We start from the raw sequence: 8836 nt of genomic DNA, 5'->3' as shown, positions 1-8836 counted from the left end.
GCATACTGATGTATGTGGTCCAATGAGTGTTGAGCCTCGTGGCGGGTATCGCTATTTTCTTACCTTCACAGATGATTTGAGCAGATATGGGTATATCTACTTAATGAAGCATAAGTCTAAAACGTAAAGTTCAAAGAATTTCAGAGTGAAGTGGAAAATCATTGTAACAAGAAAATAAAGTTTCTACGATCTGATCGTGGAGGAGAATATTTGAGTTATGAGTTTGGTCTTCATTAGAAACAATGTGGAATAGTTTCGCAACTCACGCCACCTGGAACACCACAACGTAATGGTGTGTCTGAACGTCGTAACCATACTATATTGGATATGGTGCGATCTATGATGTCTCTTATTGATTTACCACTATCGTTTTGGGGTTATGCTTTAGAGACGGCTGCATTCACGTTAAATAGGGCACCATCAAAATCCGTCGAGACGATGCCTTATGAACTGTGGTTTGGCAAGAAACCAAAGTTGTCATTTCTCAAAGTTTGGGGCTGTGATGCTTATGTGAAAAAGCTTCAACCTGATAAGCTCAAACCCAAATCGGAGAAGTGCGTCTTCATAGGATACCCAAAGGAAACTGTTGGGTACACCTTCTATCACATATCCGAAGTCAAAATATTTGTTGCTAAAAATGGATCCTTTCTATAGAAGGAGTTTCTCTCAAAAGAAGTGAGTGGGAGGAAAGTAGAACTTGGTGAGGTAATTTTACCTTCTCCTGAATTGGAAAGTAGTTCATCACGGAAATCAGTTCCAGTGATTCCTACACCAATTAGTGAGGAAGCTAATGATGATGATCATGAAACTTCATATCAAGTTACTACCGAACCTCGTAGGTCTTCAAGGGTGCGATCCGCACCAGAGTGGTACAGTAATCCTATTCCGGAAGTCATGTTACTAGACCATGATGAACCTACAAACTATGAGGAAGCGATGATGAGCCCAGGTTCTGCGAAATGGCTTGAGGCCACGAAATCTGAGATGGGATCCATGTATGAGAACAAAGTGTAGACTTTGGTGGATTTGCCCGATGATTGGTAAGCCATAGAAAATAAATTGATCTTCAAGAAGAAGACTGACACTGACCACTACTAGAAAAACCCCTACTAATGGCGCACCTAGTATGGCTATTAGTGGCGCATCTGTGGTGCGCCATTAATAGCACGCCATTAGTAATTTTTACTAATGGCGCACCACCTGGTGCGCCATTAGTATCTGGTATACTAATGGCGCACCTCGGGTGCGCCATTAGTATAGGCCAGGGTGCGCCATTAGTATGCCTCCCAGGGGCCATGTATACCCAGGTGCTTTGGCATACTAATGGCGCACCACCTCTTGATGCGCCATTAGTAACCGCGGCATACTAATGGCGCACTGCCCAGTGATGCGCCATTAGTATGCACTGTCATACTAATGGCGCACTGTCATGTGATGCGCCATTAGTATGAATATTAGGTTTTTTTATTTTTTTATTTTCTATTTTTTGCACAGGTTACAAAATGTATAGTTTGACAAAATATAGACAGCACACATCAACAACAGATTCATCAAGTACAATAGAAGATTAGTCTTTGAATACAATTCATCATATTAGTCTCCGAATACAATTCATCATATTAGTCTCCGAATTGAAAAGACCGAACAAAGATAGAACATTATATTACAAGTCTCGAGACCGCGAGTAGCGAGTCTGTCTTAACATTACAAGTCGATATCGATCATCTAAACTACCATCACATAGAAGAGAGCTGCGGTCATCACGATGAGCATCATCACGATGAAACTCGTCTTCATCCGGTTGCTCCAACGCTCCCTCCCCTCTCCCGCTAGATAGTGGGCGTATCTAGATTCGGCCTCGGCCCTAGTGGTGTACCCTTTGTAACTATTACCACTGAATCGGTGAACCTGTCTCCGACACTCCTCCCAGTCATCGTAGACTCCGGGAACCTTACCCTTGTACACGACATACGTCGGCATCGCTATGCACTAGCCAAACGAAACGTTAGTACCAATTCACAGACAATACATAAGCAATATATAAGTATGCAACAGAACGATCGGAAGAGAAAAGCAAGACATTAATAGCATCGATTACATCTAAGTTGAACGACTCTCGAAACCAAAGAGACATACTACAAGTTCATTAAAGTTTAATTACAACATGAGCCAATCGATGTTTCAGAACTAGACAACTCGACTCAAGGGACCGGAGAGTGGATGAAGCCGCCGTCTATCGTGGGAGTCATAAAAGACTGGGCGTTGTCATCCTGCATTTGTAGCATTGTGTCGATGTCACTGTTGGACGGTTGATTTCTGAGGTAGAACTGCCCCGAGGTACGAAGGACATCTTGATGGATGATTTCCGCAAACTCCGACTGGATGCGAAAGAATTCTTGTCGGAGGTCCGTGTCCTGGATTGCCGACACGCTCGCGGCCCAATCTTTGAGTTTACTCGGTAGCAGAAGTTGATGATGGTCCCGTACGATCGCTCGCATGTGATGGATGGCGTAGTAGGCACCCTTCTGACCGCCAGGCGGCTGCTTGACGCAGCAGAACGTCGTATTGTGGGAGAACACGTGCTTGCCGTACTTACGAATAGGCCTGGTGAAGGTGCCTCCGGATTGGGCGTAGCCGGGGAGAACATCATCAAGAACCTTCTTGACATTTGTGTAGTCTACGTTCGACTGACGGTCCGGGTCGAAATACGTGGCCATGGAATATTTGGGGCTTAGGAGGATGAGTGTGCAACGTGTGTCACTTCAGAAAACACGGAATGTTAAATGAAAAACGATCGAAATGTAAGAATTCATATGTTACGGGCCGGTTGAGGGGAGGACTTACTCGGGAAAGTAAGGCACGAGGAAGTTATCCTTATCTTGGTTTGCTAGAATGACGCCTTCGAGGTAAGAACTCGCGACTTGCCGGTCCCCAGCGCTGCCCAAGATCTTGGCATGCATGTAGAAGGGGTCGACTATCACGATGTCCGGGGTCTTGTCGCGAATGATCCGCATCTCCATACTTAGCGAAAATAGCCGAACGAAGGTGTAGTGCAGCGGATGAAGGTTCAACATAGCGTGGATGTCATCAAAACGCAGGACGATCGTACACCCGATGGAGTTATCCACAAAGACCTTGCCCTCTGGCACCTTGGCCGCAAAAACCGGGTATGCCACATCCTTCTCTCTGAGACGCCGCTTCTCCAAAGCAAGAACACTGTCATGCAGACTCCGCATAGCACCGGTTGTAGCATTGAGCATATTTGTCGGTAGCATCGCCCTACCCGCCACATGCACCCTCCTCGAGATATCCTGCGGTGAAGGTGGCCCGTCCTGAGCACGGATCATACTCCGTGCCGGTTGGCTCGCACCCTTCTTAGTCTTTCTTTTGCGTGCCTTCTTCTTCTCCTGTAATGGGACCGAGTTCTGCTCACAGACCGCCTTCTTGAGTGTGTTGGGGCTGATAATATTTCGCACCTCGCTTATCTGAGGCTCGGTGAAGTCGGCAGCTGGAGGCGTCTCCTGAGAGCTGAACGCCAGACGGCGCCTGTTGCAACTTGGCTTCTCCGCGGTACGAGCTAGATTGCACACGTCTTTTGTTGGGTTTGGTTCTTGAGAAGGAGGCCCCATGAAGTCGCCATCGTACCCATGCTCGGCAAAGTACTGATCGACATTGCCAAATGTATCATCATCGTCGTCGTCGTCGTTCTGATCCTGTGCCATATGCATGTTTGGATCCAGTGGCATAGGGATGTCCGGCACCGTTACGGCGGTCTTGCCATGGGGCCGACTTGGCGCCGGCACGACTGGCGGTGTTGTATTTGGGGTGGTGTCCCCCGCCCCCAAACGAATCTGGCTCTTCGGCCAAAGCAGGGGCCAGCTCAGGCAGGCGCTGAGGGTCATCACGTCTTCATCGTCGGCCCCGACGGGTCGAATCGGAGGTAACAAGTCGTCGCAGCCTGGCAGCACCCGAACCAGTTGAACCCTAAACAAGTTGGGTGGCATCTGGGTACCGTGGAACAAGGGGTTGCCCAGTTGAATGATTTTGCCCTTGGCGACATCGACCAACTCATTGTTCACGAAGTGGAGGAGAGTGCACGGAACGTCGACGGCGCCCTGCGAAAACATGTAGGGCGTCAGGGATGCCCAGTCAAAGGCAAGGAGATGAAGTCCTCGGCCGAGAGAGGCTTAATTAGTTACCGTGATGATGGCGTCGAGCTCGGCTAATGTCGAGGCACTGCCAACAGCGGGCGTGCAGTTGACGGAGGGGACGCTTGCTGAAGAGGTGTCGGCCGGCGTACACCCGGGTGCATTAAGCTCCCGTGCCGGCGTCGGAGACACCAATGCCGCCTCCGCCGGAGGCACCAATGGCCCCGCCATCGCATTATGCGAGTTGCTGGCCGTGAAGCTAGGAATCGGGGGCGGCCCCTGTTGGCCGCCCGCAATCCACGCACTCAACCCCGAGATCAAGGTAGGCACAAGGGCGGTGATCGTCGCTCCGAGTCGTTGTTCCACTTGCTCTTGGACAATCTCCGGAATCCGCGCCACCTGTGCCTTGAGTTCTTGAACCTCTCGCGTCTGGCTTTCTGAGCTGGTCTTTTTCTCCTTCCGCACACCAGCGGTATAGTATGACCCCCATTTTGTCGACAAGCCTTTGCCGGCCACACGACCAGCTGACGTCGACTTACTGAGCTTATCCTTGTTCTTCATTACATTCAACCCCCTATTTAGAGTGGTGTCCCAAGGGTTGCTCTTAGTCGACCCCGCGCTACTGCTTTCAGTCGCCTGCGGAAGGAATGTGAACCATTTAGAAATTTGGCTTCATTAATTAGAATGCAACCATATGGAGCTAATTACGCAGGGGTGTATTCCTTACCAGAACAAGCTCAAGCTGCCTGGTCTTCGGATCCGTGGTAAGCTCCTTTGTTTTCGGGTCCTTCTTGTACCGTGCCCTGATAAAGTTCCTGGTCTGCTTGTCACCGTATGTATCGAAGAGGGGCGGTAGGCCTTGCTCGGCACGGTCCGCCTCCTCCTTGTCCCATATAGGCTCCGCCACTCTGTAACCGCCGGGACCGAGTGTGTGTTCCCCTATGTTCAGCTCCAGCATTTGTTTCCCCCACTCACTTGATTGGGAGCTTGCGGTGCTCGAGCAATTGATCTTGAAGTCGTTGTAGTCATCTTCGGTGATCGAAGGATTTTTCTCCTTGATCTTCTGATAACTCTCACCTTTCTCGATCATTCTCTTCACATTGCTTTTCCAAGTAGACAGGGCCTTGCTCATCTTCGTGAGGGCAGCATTGTTCACTTTATTCCCTTTGAGGCTTGTGTTTTCAAATTCAGCGGGGAACTTGTATCGTTCGTGCAGCTTCGTGAAGAGGAGGTTGCGCAAATTCCCTCGGTCAGGATGCCCCAGGTTCTCGGTGTTGATCGAGATGGTGCTCCGGACAATGCACCCGAGCTGAAGCGAGTACCCCTTGACTATTCGTTCGGGCGCCGTTGGATTCCCGTTGGAGTCCACTTCAGTAACTTCCTCCTTGAGGGCGCGGAGCACGATCGGGCGCCGGTCCTTCCGTTGCCTCTTCGGTTGGCTGCCATCTGTGCGTGCGCCGCCATCATCAGTGGTGGCATCCTCTGCGGCACCATCAGTGGTGGCATCAGTGTGGTCATCCTCGGCGGCACCATCCGTGGTCTCAGGATCGATGGGGAAGGCGGCGGCCTCATACAAGTGAGGTTGTTCCTCCATCTCCTGGGACAGCTCCCAGAATGCCTTGCCGCCCGAACCCCCGGCCTCATCGTTGTGGGCCATGTTTCTCTCTAAATAGAAACAAAGTTTGGTCAAAAAGTTGGTTATTGTCAAGGAACAAGATCATGGTCTCATCATTTAGGGTTTGTCGACACCGAGGCATCCTAAAATCTAAGCTTTTATCATTGAGGGTTTTTCGACGCCAAGGCACCCTAAAAGCCTAACCTTTCATCATTTCGGTTTTTATCGACACCGAGGCACCCTAAAAGCCATGCATTAGTCACAAGTACGCCGGGGCACTTGATCCTACTTAATTAACTACTAAGATACCCCGGCCCATGCATTAGTCACAAGTACCCCATATGTCCTATTTTTAGCAAAGTCATGCTAAAATTCACGGAAAATTTCAGCATGACCTTTACTGAAAATAGGACATATGGAGTACCCGAATTTCCTGGAACGGAAGTTAATCGACATTCCGGCAAACTCAAGGGCCTCTCGGGGTACCTGCAAAATCATTATCCCAGGTGGACATGGATGAATTGTCACATGTCACATGGATCCCACACCCACAGGAGCTGGTGAAGCTTCATGTGTATTTCACGAAAACCAGCCTGACTAAAGAGCTTTATGTAGAAAACAAATCACTCCACCAGCTCACACAGGATCATCCCTCTAAGCAATTACTCAAAATGGGCACTAGCAGCAAAATGAACATTTTACAATCTGAACTTTTTTTGTCATCATTTAACTTTGATCCAAATAGTATCAAAGTTCTTAGCAAGTAAGTAATACATGCCTGCTTGGCTAATTAGCAAGTAAGTAACTCTTACATTATCAAAGCTTGCCAGTTTCTGAAATCAATTACTGACAGGGAATAGCACAGGCACACAGCAAACCTATAACTTAATGATGGTTATTAGGGAAGACAGGAAATGAGGATGGACAGAACCATATGTTTGGGAAATGCAAATAGAAGTAGTGCTATGAGAGTAATTTTTTTTCAATTTTCATTGATGTTTCAAATTAGATCGGTGCACATGTGGCTGCAATTTCTATTGGTCATCCAAGATGGGTGTTCATAGTAAAGTACTGTATAGTGGCACTAACATAACCAAGGATTGCTTTTAAAAAAAACATAACCAAGAATCACCTTCCACGTGGCTTCTTCTCTTTAGCCTGGCTTCCTTCTGCAAAGTGGGCAAATACTTCTGTCTGTTGCAGTAGGTACTTCAGTCGCCCTTTCCCTTCTTGTTCTGTGATCAAAACCACGATGAGAATGCAATACACACCAAAGAATATCATATACAAGAATTGCAGAAATTAAATAAGGTCAGACCCACACTATCTATTCTTTCTTCATGGCAGAATATCATATACAAGCACGAATTTTGTTCACATTTATATAGCAACAAATATTTATACACTCATATAGTAGCACTAAGTATATTGCACTTAGAAGAAGATTTGCTTTTACATCCCACCCAACTTAACAATCTAGTAGAGTTGTGATTTATTAATAGTGTCTTTCCTTTGCAGGTTCATGTCAAGTCGATCGAGGATTTCGCGCAGCTGGGTTGTTTCGATGAGAACCAAGACAAGCAGCAGCCCACCAAAGCTTCTTCTACCCAGCAGCAAACACAACAAGAAGAAGTGCGGAACAATGTGATTCTAGTGCTAGTTACTACTGCTGCTGCTGGAAAGGGTGATGATTTGAATCTGATCAAAAGAGGAGGCTTCAAAGTAGAAGGTTGTTTCTGTCATGTTGAGGATTCAAGGAACCTGCCCTAGTGGTATCGTCTTGTTGTACAATTGTCCTTGCTACTGTAAATGGAAGGATCATCTATGCTTTCTCCAACACCCGGAGAAAAGCCACTACTTTGTTGCTAATGTCCTTGTCTCTATGAAAAGAGTAGGAGCATCATGTTTGGGGTCTGCGTAGTCAATTTTGAGAATCACTGTTGTGTTGAAGGTGGAGACGTTTCACTGAAATTTGGACAGTGGAAGGAAAGAACCATTGGAATTGGTGGAATCTGCAGACTGGAACCTTCTGTTGATCCTCTATGTTTATTTTCATCTGAGGCTTTACCTTATCTGTTGTTGTTCAACTTTGTGGCTGTTTAATATGAACAAGGTCTTCTTCTCAAAGGGCTTAATGGCTTGTTATAGTATATGGTTTCTATGCAGATATGTTCTGTTACACTACATCATGTTAAAAGGGATGAGAAAAGTGACCACAATATTTCCTGTCATTACATAAATAGAACTGAAAAGATTTCCAGATTTCATATCTAATAATGCCTGCTTTTTCTTTGTTAGTACAATCATCAAAACCATGAGGTATTTTTTAGAAGAAAATTGGTATATAACTGTCAGTCTGTCAGTATCTACTATCTAATACTAAATTTGATGAAATTGCACTTCTTGAAATCTGCAGTTGTGTTGCAATTTCTTATTTGCGCATTTGAAATCTTATCTATCTTGCTTGTTAGGTACAGATTGCACTCACAGTTATAAATTTTTGCAGATGCACAATCATGATAATCTAGACTTAGCACCATGCAAAATTTCCTTTTCTCCGCTATGTGTTTTCACAGAAACTACCTTGAGAAAGCCACTGATTCCATGATGCGCATAAGGGTTGTGTGACGATCCTTGTATAAGTTCTGTACTAACATGTTGCTCTTTTAGAGTTTATAATATTTTGAAGTGGACAAACTGAAGATTGGCTTTTTTAAGTGCAAAAAATGAAGATACATGCTATGTTATTGTGCAAAACGTTTACATTAACTCTGTGTAAGTGCAAGTGATGAAAATCTGCTCTCCTTATGAGAAAAAAATTGAATACATGCCCTGTTTATCTGAAGAATTGAATGAACATTGGCCCCGAAGCATTTTCTTGACTAAACTGTGCTCGTAATCCAATTTATGGCCTAATCTACTCAGATTTTACTCAATGACCATGTGCCTAGAGAAAAGGGGAAGAACAGAAGAGGAGGAAGAGTGTACCACGTCTGTAGTCGGGCTAAGCTGTCGCCGGTGACGGTAGAGACGAGCCTGGCTGACCGACCCGGGGCAGCGGCGTCGGGGCGGG

Source organism: Triticum aestivum, chromosome 1B (assembly GCF_018294505.1).
Source record: "Triticum aestivum cultivar Chinese Spring chromosome 1B, IWGSC CS RefSeq v2.1, whole genome shotgun sequence".
Lineage (NCBI taxonomy): Eukaryota > Viridiplantae > Streptophyta > Magnoliopsida > Poales > Poaceae > Triticum > Triticum aestivum.
This window is presented reverse-complemented; position numbering follows the sequence as displayed.